We start from the raw sequence: 11,761 nt of genomic DNA on the forward strand, positions 1-11,761 counted from the left end.
TGTTTGAAATTTATGTTTAACATGACTTGACATAATCTTAACTGCAACTTCCTCAGTGCAAATTATTTTAAGTGTCATGTATCTTGCTTACAGTTGAAAAAGTTTAAATGGTAGTAGAACAGATAAGAATAGACAGTACATATCTGTAATAATCTCATCGATAAACAGGATTTTTAATCAATTGCATCAGTGATGTGCACCACTTCTTTATGATCAATTATGGTATCATTCACTTTCTGACAGCTTTGGAGTGGTTTTAATGTTGATCTGAATCAACTAGAAAGCTCACGTAGCATTCAATAAACACAAAACGTCTCGGTCCTGCTTGTGATAGTTACCGAGATATTCATTTTTGAAGCATTCTACCCCAAGAAACATTCTTTTTCCGTTTGTCAAATTGAAGATTGTGCAAAATTTGAGACCCTAATATTTAAAATTCAGCAAGAGAATTTGCCCATTCTTTCCAGAGCTGTAGGCCACCAAAGTTGCTTTTCCGAGCAGATTCATGTGCCCAAACGTACTATTTCCCCCTACTTCGACAGGTCTGTTGATCAATTTCTTTGCTGCTGAAGTTTTTGTTTTCCTGTGCATTATGCCACTATCACATGGTTTTAAAAAGTACACGAGTTTTTGTTATAATACCATCATGGACAGCACGGTATGAATCAAATCAAATCAAATTATGGTGTTTAGAGCCTCGCTGACCAATAAAGCCATCTAAAGGCTATCGCCACGTTGGCACCTTCAAGTCAAGGGTAAAAAAGTACAATAAAAACTAGTCACCGCTTCAAGCTTTTCACTCAAAAGTACAGTATGACAATAGGATTTCAAAAATATTAAGTATTAACAGCACATACGCATTTTCAAAATGGCATATCTTTGGAGCCAATCGAGATACTTACTATTTTTATTTTCATTGTATTGTCTTGCTTACAAAAAACAAAATAAAATAAAATAAAAATAAATATATATATATATATATATATATTTTAAACCCACCCAACCCAGAGCATTTCAGTCATTGTACTGAATATCTAAACTTTCCCTGCCACCACATAGTTCTATCAGACTTTCATGTTAGTGATGTCCAGGATGTTTCGATATTGTTTATGAACAGGGTTTTGGTTTTGTTTGCATGTTCCAGGTGTGCTGCTGCTTCAGGATGCTCATGACCTAGTAGGAACTGCTAATCAGTAAATGTGCGCTGCTTGTTCTGAGGTTACAGTAAACACATAAGAAAAAACCCACTCCATGTGGCCCTGCGGAGAACAGACGGAGAAACATCGGGACATGGTATCAGCTATTTCCAAAAGTCATCATGTTCATGGTCAGAAATAGGTTTCCTTCATACCTGTGAGTGCCCTAATACCCAGGCCTGATCCGTGCTGTGAATGACAGGTCATCAACATCATGAACCTACGATACAACGTGAAGATTCGGAATGATCAGTTTCATTTCCAGTGAACAAGTAAAATAAATCACACAGGTTGTTGAGCAGGGTGGGTGGTGGAGAGGAGAGGGGTGGGTGAGTGAGGGGGTCCTAGCATATACTGTCATGGATTGCTGAGGCGATGCATTTTATTGGGTTTGTTCCATTAACGATTGCATTTGTTTGTAACTGACGTGTTGAGTGTGCGTTTTTAATCATGGAGTACTTTTGTTTTCGTCTGAAAATTTATACTTATCCCTACAAGAGAATCAAATAAAACCATGTTGCTTACGGCCCAGCTGACCCACGAGGAGGCCATTTCAGGGCTGATTACATGTCAGTTCTTAAAACCAGTCAAAGGGGACACAAAGTAATAATAAAAACTTGATCAACACGCTGTACTGAAAGGAAAAGAAAACAAACCAAGCAGGAAATGCATGGAAGCTGTCGAGACTATCAACACTACAAACGATTCAGGCCGTCCTGGAGAAGAGAACCGTTCAAAAGACTCCAGCAAAATAATTAGTGTATCACACAACTACAGGGAAGTGGAGGCTACTCTAATGATGTCAAGTGGTGGTCATTTCACTAACAAGAGTGACGATCATCAGTGTGACATCGTTCCGAGTGCCTGTGAGTAAAATATTTAATTTCTTTCAGATACCTGTGATGAATGCGGAAATAGGATTTACCCGTGCCAGTGTGGGTGAATCGTTGAGCTGTGCACGTTCCTGTGTGTGTGCGCGCGCGTGTAAGTATGTGCAGTAACCATTGAATCTGTCAGAATTCAGCTGAGGTGTTTTTTGAAACAAAGCTGGAAGCCTTCATTGCTCCATACATCAAATAGATTAAATTGTTCAGTAGTTATTTCATTCTTAGTGCAATGGTCTATTGTGAGACTGGAAAAAGGAGAGGTGGTTCGAACATAATTATTGTAATGACAGATCACAAGCAGAAGCAGACATGTTATCCGTAAACAACCGTGCGCATGTGCAGACTTTGGGCATGCGTGGAGAAGCAACTGTCTGTTGGAGAATGAAACCTTCCTGTCAACAACGCAGCAAGAAGCGAAGAACCGTTGTGACTCATCCCCGTGATCAATGGACGAAAGAACCAGACCAGAGTCAGGAAAACATCGAGGGAGAACTCCACTGAAAGACATACGACCAAACCTAGAGACTGTTTACTCCACAGGGCCAGTTTGATTCACAGCAGAGTGGTTGAGATCGCTGTCCCTGTGTATGTGAATATCCACCAACATCCGACCAGCGTAGAGGCCAGTGTCTCCGCTGTGTTTATTTCCCCTGACCAAGACCTGGGACCGCAGTTACTAAGGGCGGAGCAAGGCCCTGACCAGTGCCTTCACATACACTGTATCCGTGTACTGTTTGGCCTTTGTCGTGCCTTAGTTTAGGGGTCGCGACAGTCCGGCATCACCAGTCACGAGCACTTTATTGGTGTCAGATGAAACGGGTTGCCTAAAGATCAGGGGGAGGCATGATGCCGGGTGGCAGCGAAAATTCAGATTTTTATTTAACAAAATTGGTGTTGGTTTTCAACTTTGTTATATATATATACATTGCGATATCGTTTTGGGCCTTGTGTGCATAGATCTGTGTATATGTCTGAAATTATTTAGATCTATATTTCTTGCAAACAAAGGAAAAATACGAGGGTCATTCAATAAATAATGTGAATTTTTCGGTATAAGGACTTCTAATACAGATAATAAAAAAAAATAAAAAATAAAAAGTAAGCAAGCTTCTACTTCTTTCTCACATGCATTTAATTTTTTTCATTTGTTTTGCAGTTTAAAAAAACTTTGAGAGTTTTAGCGATTAACAAAGATGGCCGACCAAGAAGCATACTCCAGGATTGAACAGCGGTCAGTTATCAAGTTTTTGGTTGCTGAAGGGTGCAAACCAGTTGAAATTCATAGGAGAATGTCAACTGTGTATGGTGCCACATGTTTCAGCCGAAAAAATGTCTACAAGTGGGCTAAATTGTTTAAAGAAGGACGGAGCAGTGTTGAGGATGAAGACAGGCCTGGAAGGCCTACAGAAGTGAGGTCTCCTGAGGTGATCGAATCAATGACCTCATTCAGTCTGACAGAAGGGTGACAGTGGATGACATTGCAAGGACTTTGAGCTTATCTGTTGGGACAGCACACAAAATTGTCCATGATGACCTTGGCTACTCAAAGGTCAGTTGCCGGTGGGTGCCAAAGATGCTTACTCCACAGCACAAACAGAGGAGGGTCGAGTTGTCCCAGCAGTGTCTCTGCCGCTATGAGAAGGATGGTGATGAGTTTCTGAAGAAGGTGGTCACATGTGACGAGACATGGGTTTGGCACTATCAGCCCGAGTCCAAACGGCAGTCCATGGAGTGGAAGCACGTAGGCTCTCCAGTGAAGAAGAAGTTCAAGTCCCAGCGGTCCACGAGGAAGGTGATGCTCACCGTTTTTTGGGATATGCAAGGCCCAATCACCATTTCATTCCTTGAGAAAGGAAGCACTGTGAACAGTGCCAACTACTGTGAACTGCTGAGGCAGGTCAAGAAAGACATAAAGAACAAACGCAGGGGTCATCAGTCAGAAGGAGTCATCTTGCATCATGATAACGCAAGGCCTCACACAGCAGCCTGAACGGTGCAGACCATCAACGAGCTGGGCTGGGAACTGCTCCCTCATCCCCCTTACAACCCAGACCTTGCCCCTTCAGACTTTCACCTGTTTGGTCCCTTGAAAGCGTTCACGAGAGGCACGAAGTTTGAAAGTGACGATGAAGTCAAAAGTGTTGTGAGCGACTGGCTGAGACATCAGTCCAAAGATTTTTACGCTGAGGGAATACGGAAGCTTGTGCACAGATGGGAAAAGTGTGTGACAGTGCTGGGAGACTACGTTGGGAAAAGAAAAAGAAAAAGAAAAAAAAAGCTTCTATCTGTATTTGAAGTCCTTATACCGAAAAATTCACCTTATTTATTGAATGACCCTCATATTTGTTTTGGTTTTGTGCACATAGATCTGTGCATAGATCTGAGAATACCTGGCTCTGAATTTCTTATTTGAAAAAAAAAAAAAAAAAAAATCATGTATCTTAACACTACCTTGGAGGAACTTCTACTGGACGTTGGGATCCAGGACTTGTTCTGTAGGGAAGACAATGCCCTCATTACGGAGGCCCATCAGAGAGCGATGGCCCATTTCGCCGCCCATTTGGGAAAGCCAGTTCCGGAAAGGTTTCTGCTGAAACCTTTAAGCAGCGAGACAGTCCTACATTGGCAGGTACTTCCTGATGGTGGTGTGGATGGACAGGGACCAGGCAGAACACTGGATCCGACTTTTCAGGGCTCAAAGTGGGGTAGTCCCAGGAAGACTGGAAGCCCATAGAGTATTTGATGCCCATTTCCACTGGCAAAATCTGGGCTGAGGGATCTGTTGCGAGCGGTGGACCATGACTGGTTAGTGGAAACAGCACAAGAGGTGCAACTGATTGGTGCCTGTGCATCATTTTGCGACCCATGGAAGATCTTTGGACATAATCATTGCTATCGAACTTCACCCTATGTTTGCCTCACAGGACTCCACCCAAATCCAGGATGCTATCCGTCAGCTACAGGCATTGTTGGAATCCCCCAGAGTGAAGGTCTTCGGGAGGTGGGCCTGGATCACTCTATTCAAGATGGGGAGTGTTATGCGCAGTGGAAGCTAATCAAACGCATGCTGCCACTAGTACGATCTCACCATGTACTGGTGCTTCACTTCAGAGAGTTGGGGCAGAAGTATGTAGCAGCCACTTCCTTGGAGTTGCTGTCCCTGCCGGAGCAAGGCGAGCTTCCAAATGGACAGAAGATCTGTCTTCATTGCTTCAGTGGGGATGTGTACACCCTTCAAAAGTGGACATTGGTTTTGCAATGAATTTCGCCAGTTCCTTTAGAACACATTCATTATTACATGACAGAATGTTCGCCACAGGAACACTTGTGAACAAGACAAGTTTTAACCAGTCCCCCCCCCCCAAAGTCGTTCTAAGCAGTACAGTGAAATAAAAAGTGAAATCTTCCGATCCATTTTCACATGATGGACAATGAATACCTAACAGGTTTTCGTTACCAGCTATGAACCCTTTTTTTTTTCTTTTTTTTAAATTTTTTTAAACAATTTTAAGACCACTAACTCTGAGACGGAATCTTTCAAGATTATCTCTGTGCCACTTGTTTGTGACACATGACAAATACTTTTCTGCCTGTGTCAAAGCCATCAAACTAAATATGTACTATTGTTGGAACATAATCGTTAGGCTATTGCAGAGTTTAGTTGTTTTAGAACAAATATTTAAAGCCCTAGAAATAGTGCAGACGCGCCCGCCACTACAACTTGATACAGTGGATAGGTGAGCTACCTTTACAATTACACGTATAGTATTTCATCACTATATAGATCTATAGTGATCTATGGTTTGGGAAGAGTCCCGGTTAGAAGTCACTTTAGATATAAACGTTAAAATCTTTAGTGCCAAAAGTTAGAGTTGTTCTGCAACTGTCACTGGAAAACAGTCTGTGATTGTTGGAGCCTTCAGTAGTACTAGATTCGTTCTAGTAGTGTGTATATTCTAGCTTTAGACTCCCGAAACGGGTGTTTATCTGCCTCTAGTGCAAATCCTTGAGGAAGGGTTTAGGATTCCTAGTGGGCAAAATTCGTCTGTCATGTCAATTACGTGTGTTGAGGTGGCGGGCTACTCCGGGCCGTGGGCTGTGTCGTGGTGAGCTATTCTGCGCTGGGCCGCGCTGTATGTTCCGTGCTGTATTCTGGAGACTCCAGGTTCCATTTTCTGTGCCCCATCTTGTACTCCATTTCCACTTACCATTTCCCTTACACCCCTGCTCCTCCCCTTCTAAAGGACTACGACCCTCTACAATCTTTTGGGATCTACGCCTGCAAAGTAAACGGCCAGACTGCGTCAGCTGTGGGGTGGGTTTCGGACAGGCTTTATTTTTACTACATCAAGGTGGAATTGGGGATCAGCTTTTGGAGTGGGTGACAGAGAGACGTTTAATTTACATCGGGATGGGTAACTGGGTTAGCTTCGTGTTCTTTATCAACTTGGGGTAGACTCTTTGATCGTCATCAACATTGGGAGAGCATCACTTAACTTCATTTCACCTTGGGTTAGCCTCAATGGTTCTTCATCAGCGTGGGATAGCATCAATGTCGTTTAGATCTGCTGGTTGAACAGCTGGACTCCGAAGGGAGTGGAGGATAATCATTGCAATTTTACTGTGGACGCTATCCTGGTAAAAGAAAAAGTGTTAGTATTTCCCTGGACAGTTCGAGGAGGAACTTGACGGAAGACTATAAATCAATTTAGTGACCTATATAAGGGTCAAAGGACATGGTTGAGCGAATGTGTATGAATGTGTGTTAAGAATAGATGTATGACAGAGTGCAAGGTGCGTCGTAGTAGAGTAATATTAAAATTCGATGTCATGGATGAATGAATAAATGTTTGTATGGCTAGTCATTATGCCCGTGTCGTTGATATTTTGTATGTACGTCCATATCCATGTTCATGGCTAGGGGGACATATCTTATAAAATATCGCCTATTTCTTTTCTTGACTGTCCATCTCTAACTCCACTGGGTTCTTCTCTTCTCACCTCTTCAAACCTCGTCTATCCCCTCCGAACTATCTTCTCATTAAACCACTTTCTGACAGCCTGGAAAACACTTTTGAAAGAAATAAACCATCTATATTTATCATCACTTTCTATCTCTGAATGCCTATTTTGCTTGCTACATGAAATGAGTCTGCTTTTGAATTCAGCATTAAAAGTGGACTCACACCTGATGTCCTGGCTTAGCCGTACAATTCCAAAACCTTTTTTTAATTTTTTTTTTTTTTTAACAAACGTTTTTTAATATTGGACACCCAATTGTGTGTAAGTGTGTGTTTGTGTGTGTGTGTGTGCGCGCGCGCGCGCGAGAGAGAGAGAGAGATGTGCAGTGACAGACAGGCAGAGACCGAGCAACGTAGGGGCCGAGGAAGGGTGAGATAGACTCAGAGAATCCTTATGGATGAAACCACAAGAATACTGACACAAATCGGCATAAGACCCAAGAGTGCCATATAAAAATAGGATTATTGGCGAATACATGCATATCCTTTATTTAAAAAAACAACAACAAAAACCGGAAATCGGGAACCGTAATTCCCAAACATGATCTGAAACAATAGAGTGGACATTCTCCGCTCTGTAAGAACACGCGACCCGAGCGTGCGCTCAGAACCAACCCTCAGAATTCATATGTCCATGGGGTGAGAGGAAATAAAAGATCAGAGACCATCTGATAGTATATGATACATAAAAACCACTTCCAAGATCCACACACAAAACCTTTATGTGTGCCGTATGATGTATGGATCGAATGTCTGTCTATCCCATGCATCGTTGGACCAACCATAAGAGTAATGCTCCCCATGGAAAAATTAACAAATGTGATGTTGCAGTGCACGTGAACCATGCCCAACACAACGTTCTTTGTCATTCTTCCTGTGGATGACATCAATGGAAAGAACAAACGTTTAGACAAGCAACTGTTCTGGCATGCAAATCTTTGAACTTTCATCACTTGTTTCTCTCGAGATAAATAACGTGAAGCACCAAGTGCAATATAAATTTGCTAAAGTGGTAATTTCAACAACCACGTAAATCTATTAATCTGCGTGACACACTGTCTGGATATACATAACACACACACACACACACACACACCACACACACGCACAGACACACGCACGCGCGCGCGCGCACACACACACACACACGGACTAACCGAACTTAGTCAAAATCACCTTACTGGGTTTCGGATCAGTGGGTTGCACAAGTAAACTTTGCGGCGAACTTGTTCTATTCTAATTTCAGAAGCATTCCCTTTCAATTCATCCAATAATTCCAACACGTCATGATAGATAAAACCAATGGACCAATATTGTTGAGACGGCAAATGTTAAGGATCCTGAAATTGGATTGCTGGTGGAAAAAAAGTTACTGGATACTGAGACAACTGTTTGATCGATTGGGATCAATATTAACAGCAAACAAGAAGCAAAGCTTTTGTGGCAAGAAAATTGGGTGCCATGAACATGGCAAGAGGCAAAGTGCACACGAAAAAAAACAGACAAAAAAACAAAAACAACAACAACAGAAGAAGAAAGTGCGCTCTCTCTTCATCTTTTTACGACCAGCATGAGACTCCACGAAGACAAACTTCAGTACAACCTATCTGGATGACGAACTGTTACGTCTTCTCGTCGTCTGACAGCTCTCTCTGCCTGAAACTATAGCCTCAGTGTCTGTCTGTCTGTCTCTCTCTCATCTTTGTACAAGTACGACTACGACGTGCATCAGCAGCGCCAGTGCTATCTTTCCATGAATGTTAAATGTAATATCGGGTGTCCCCCCAAAAAGTGAACCGCTGTTTGATAAGTATTATCTCAGTGATAGAGAAACCAAATTCATTGAAAAATTTAACACAGTAACCTTAGGGTATCATCAAGAAGTCTGCAAAATAAAAAGGGAGGGGGCAGGGGCGGAGATCTGCCGAGGAACCGAAGGAAAAGGGGTCAGAAAAGAGAAGAATAGTGGGCAGGAACGCGGATTGTCACTCTTGGTCTGGACCTATCCAGCATGGGTGGTCTTTCCTGAGGCTTCGGTTTCACCCACGTCATAAAGTCCAGTCAGCTACACCGGCTATCGAGGCTGGAAAAAAAATCTATAGAACATGACTCCACCAAAATACTGTGTAGAGAACGGTCGAGTTTAACGACCAATTGGCTGGCGCCCTTAAGGTCAAGTTATCCAGTGCTGGGAAGGTTTCGTTATTTCTGGGGAAGAAGTCTTGAACTGATGCCCTCCACCGACATGGTGTATAGCTCAAGGGACCACTGGCCGCACAAAGCCCGGACCATGACAAACATGGTGGTGACCCTTCAGGGCAACGTGCAACCAACTCTTTCACTGGAGTTGTGAAAAGTGGAATTGCATCGATGAAGTGCTGTTGGTATTCAATGAGACCGTGTCAGACTATACGTATAACAAAAAGCTTTTGCGGTGGTGTTGCGCTGAGTGCACAAAAATCAAATCAGACCACGTTATTATCGCCCAGCTGACAAGAAGGGGTCATCACAGGGCGAAAACTTTTCTCATGAGGCATCACTGCATCTGGACAACTCTATATTCGCTAAACTGCATCTGCTGGGCAGATGCTTGACCAGCAGCATAACCCAACGCAATTAGTCAAGCTTTCAGTGCATGCATATATTATTATATTTGTGTACAGAAATCATTTTGCCTTGAGCAAGTTACCTTTGACCTGGTTGGGACCAGCGGGTACTTACAATTCACCTTGAACTTGAAGTTACCTCCGTATTCAAGACACACAACGTGCACTCAGGCAGCTGACCGATCGCCTATTTTAAAATCCTGAGGATTCCGTTCAGCGCATTCTCTTTATTTCCCACCGCACTACAGTTCTTTCCTTCACAATGGCGGCAAATTTTGAATCTTAGGAAAATTCTGTGTGAGAGGGCAACTGGATACGCCGAAATTTTAACTCAACTTGAGGGCATCGGTGAGAATAAAAGTGTTATACCTGCTGCCATTTCGACGATTGCAAAAAAAAAAAGAACCAAGCTTGGCAAAGCATTGCTGAGGGAGTCAGCAACCTAACGGGTATGAGGCGGCATTCAAAACAATGTTCATTTAGCCTTAAGGCAAGTCACCTTTGACATGGTAAGGACCCGCGAGTACAACTTCACTTGAAGATTATTTTACTGTTCAAGATATGCACAGTGCACTCAGGCAGTTAACCCATCATGCTCTATTAAAAATAAAAAAAAAAAAAAAAAAAAAAAATATATATATATATATATATATATATATATATATATAAAGGAAATAAATACAAAATTTAAAAAAAATCCAGGGATTCCCTTCAAGATATACTCTTTTACTTCTCACCGCACCACAATTTCTTCCTTCACAAAAACAGCGCCAAATTTTGAATGTGTGGAAAAATCTGCGAGAAAGCCTGAAAGGGTAACCCCGCAATCTTTTATGGAGCATCGAGGAGAATATAAATTTAATACTTGCTCCCATTTCGTCGGAAGTGACAATTTAAAAAAAAAAAAAGTTAATTTTTTTAAGTTAAAAAAAAAAGAAAAAAAAGGCTTGGTAAAACATTGCCGAGTTAGTAACGTATCAAGGGCGAACTGTAAAATAGAGGTCAGAGAAACGTTGCGGAAGACAATGTATCATACATGCACGTACACGCGTGCGCGGAAACACACACTCTCCCTCTCTCTCTTGGCCAGAGTCCAAGTGGATTGCACGAATGTTCCTTTTAAGTCAACATAGCTAAGCTGGGTTCCTCTCACTAGATCTCCACATGGATAGATCTTCTCGTCGATAGATCTCAGCATCGATAGACCACCGCGTCAATATCTCCCTACATCGACTGATACGCCAAAAGCTTAGTTATTCGAAAGCGCTGAAGAAATTCGAGGTTTCCTGCTCTTGAAATAGGGCTGAATGACCAGATGTAAGCCACACACCTGATCTCGTCTTCTGTTTCTCCACTGAGTGCACACACACACACACACTGGTATAATTTCGGACAATTATACTGAGACGTACAGATTTACTAGTACATTTAGAGGCAATCAGAACCATTATAGGGGGAAACAGGAATAAGTAATGAAAAGTTGTACAAGTCTGTCCTGTCCATTGACAGAGTGAGAAGGCGCAAGTTAATCATTTGTCAAAGTATCAGTATCAGTAGCTCAAGGAGGCGTCAATGCGTTCGGACAAATCCATATACGCCACACCACATCTGCCAAGCAGATACCCGACCAGCAGCGTAACCCAATGTGCTTAGTCAGGCCTTGAAAAAAAAGGATAATAATAATAATAATAAATAATAGTAATCAATAATAGATAAAATAAAAAGATGATGATGATAAGAATATAAGCAAATGAATGTAAAACATGCAGACACACATACATGCATAACAGATATGCAACAAACATGCAGTTTCACAGATATGAAAGCACAAATACACATAAATGTACACGAGCCCCGACACACACACACAATCTCCCAAATTACACTGTCAAAACACACACATACAACACACGCGCGCGACCGCTAGAAAACTTCGTCAGCTGCAATCTACTACCGCTTTCGCGCGACTGGATCAAAGTGGCTTTTGAACTGCTGTGTGTGACCAGTACTGCGTCACACTTGCAAACTGATGAAAGCAGCACGTTTTCAAA

The sequence above is a fragment of the Babylonia areolata genome, chromosome 8 (genome assembly GCF_041734735.1).
Source record: "Babylonia areolata isolate BAREFJ2019XMU chromosome 8, ASM4173473v1, whole genome shotgun sequence".
Classification (NCBI taxonomy): Eukaryota; Metazoa; Mollusca; class Gastropoda; order Neogastropoda; family Buccinidae; genus Babylonia; species Babylonia areolata.